Source organism: Sinocyclocheilus rhinocerous, unplaced genomic scaffold, assembly GCF_001515625.1.
Source record: "Sinocyclocheilus rhinocerous isolate Xijiao unplaced genomic scaffold, SAMN03320098_v1.1 scaffold2578, whole genome shotgun sequence".
NCBI classification, from domain to species: domain Eukaryota; kingdom Metazoa; phylum Chordata; class Actinopteri; order Cypriniformes; family Cyprinidae; genus Sinocyclocheilus; species Sinocyclocheilus rhinocerous.
The window spans coordinates 768,978-771,711 of record NW_015643596.1 but is presented as its reverse complement, the minus strand read 5'-3'; positions in this window follow the sequence as shown (position 1 = coordinate 771,711).

The window sequence follows — 2,734 nt, the reverse complement described above, 5'->3', positions numbered from 1 at the left end:
CAAGTAATCCACATGACTTCAGTCTATCAATTAATATCTTGTAAAGTGAAAAACTGTGAGTTTGTATAAGAAACAAATTCATCATTAAGACATTTTAACTTTAAACTGCTGCTTCTGGCCAAAATAATGCTTTCATAATGAAAGTCCATAATGCTTTCACCAGTGAAAAAGTTCATCCCCTGTTGTCCTCACACATCAAAATGCATCAGCATATTTGTTTAGAAATGCTTTGGACTGTTTTTGCTTGTAAACAGATCTGTGCATATTTCTCTCCTGATTCAGAAAAGACTATTTTTTTACTGGAGAAAGCAATATTGGATAGAGGACTCGTACTTTAGCAGGAAGCCACGGTTTTAGGTTATAAACATCTTAATCATGGATTTGATTCTCACAAGCATGCAGCTTTTTGCTTGACTGAGAAAGAGAGAGAGAGAGAGAGAGAGAGAGAGAGAGAGAGAGAGACTATATTTAATGTTAACAGCGTTTATGCATAACCAGGGACATGTTTTAAGACTTTTAAGTAATACATTAGTCAAGTAAATTGCTAAATAAATAAAATCTAAAAGAGGCCTGTAAAATTCTAGCATTCAGTAACATTTTTTCATCAAAAATGACATGTTTGCTATATCGTAAGATTAAAAAAATTGTTTTTACTAATGTCCTACTTATGTACACCTATGTATTTAGATTTATTCAGGAGGGGTTTAGACATTTTGACAGAGCAAATACAGGCTATAAGCGTTCCGGCAGAATCCAGTCACGTGCTGATGAGGACTTTCTCTCAGCGAGAGATAAGCCTCATTGTTTTGCTTGCATTTAAGCACGGGACTGCGAAACCGCGCGTGGTGAAGTTCAGCGAATGCAGTGGATTAGCATTACATTCGGTTGCGGCTCTTTTGGGTCCTTTAAAGGGGAAGTCGTCCAAAAATGCATGGTGTAATAGTGAGCAACAGCTGGCCGACTTGCAGCTCTCAGAGAACTGTGGGAGAAATTCAAGTCTTTAATCTTTCCTAGACAGCTGGCCCCTGACGAAGAACACGCATGTGATTCCCTTTGCACACCATTATTATTATTTTGGATATATAAAAAAAAGCAATGTTGCAGAAAAATCAGACGAAAAAAGACACCTACAGTTGACTTTAATCCCTGTTGTGACATGAATCAGTTCTGTGACTTTTAAAAGTGATTCATTCAGCGACAGCACATGCGACACATCAGGTCACGCGGTGCTGAATGCAGCGTAGCGCTGTTTCATATGGAATAACACGGCTGTCAGTAGGGGTCTCTGAGTTATGTTTTTTTGTCAGCGATACTCTTGCCGTACATCCCCCCTTGTTCCCACCAGAGCATAGAGATCTCTGTTCCATATGCCACATATGTTACGCCACATGTTCATGTTGTACGTACGTAAAGCACGCAACGAGATCATACCACATGTATGTTTTGCCATAACTCTCAGTGGTAGAATTTCGCTGTAATTTGAGAAAAGCTTCATGCAATTGCAACATTAATGCAACGTTTGTATACTACTCACGGAAAAGTCTGTAAAATGCTGTGTGGAGCATTTTTGTTGGGCCCCCATTGAAAAACAATTTTGCGTCCGGCGCAAATCATAACCCAACAGTAGATGTTGGCACAAAATACTGTTGAATAAAATAAAAATAAAAATAGAGTTATTAAAAACAAAATGGGTATAACAAAATATTATTCATAATGAAGTTTTTATTTAAAAAAATGTACTTTAAAATGTTAAAAAAAAATTTTTTTAAATAAAAGTGAGATACTGGTGTACATTATTCATAATGAAGTTTTTATTTAAAAAAATGTACTTTAAAATGTAAAAAAAAAAAAAAATTAAAATAAAAGTGAGATACTGGTGTACAGGCACAATATTAAAGTAATTGTACATTCAAAAATAACCATTGTTTACTCACGTCATGTTTCCAGCTAACAAGAATGTTCTCAGAACTTTCTGGCAAGGTTCGCACAAAGTTATGAACAAACATTCTTTCAAGCATGTTAATAGAACGCTAGTTCAAAGTTATTTCATTTTAATAATGTTATCAAAACGTTAACCCAAAAACGTTATTTATACATTGTTCATGGAATATTTTTCTAAAACATTTTAGTTGGAGGTTAGACTTTTATTTTATTTTTTTGTTACTTGCTGCTTGTTTCAGGTGGTTCAAAAGCAAAAGATTGTTCAGAACTTTCAAAAGTAATGTTCTCATAATGTTTGCAAAATGATCAAATTGAACATTCCCTTAATGTTTTTTATGTTATGTTCTAATGTTAACATAACCAAAAAAAATAAAAATAAAAAGTTTTGAGAACATTCCGAAATACTTTTTTTTATAACTTAATGTGAATGTTCTTAGAACATATTTTAGGTCATTCCAGGAACACAAAAAGAAATGAATAAAGGATCACAGGATAGTAATTGTAGTAATTGATAGATTAAGTTGGTTAAAAAAACAAAAAACAAAACAAAAAAAACAATAAAAATAGTTTGAATGCTATATTTGAAGTCTTTTATAGCCATTTGAAAGCTTTGTGAGGAAAAGATTGCAATTTTAGTCGTTATTCCTTAAAAATCTCATTATTGATTCATTTTAGCTAACTGGCTTGTTTGGACAGTTCATTTAAACAACAAAAAAAATTTGAGTCACTTAATCATTTGAACTTTCTTTTTCTTCTCTCTCTCTCTCTCTCTCTCTCTCTCTCTCTCTCTCTT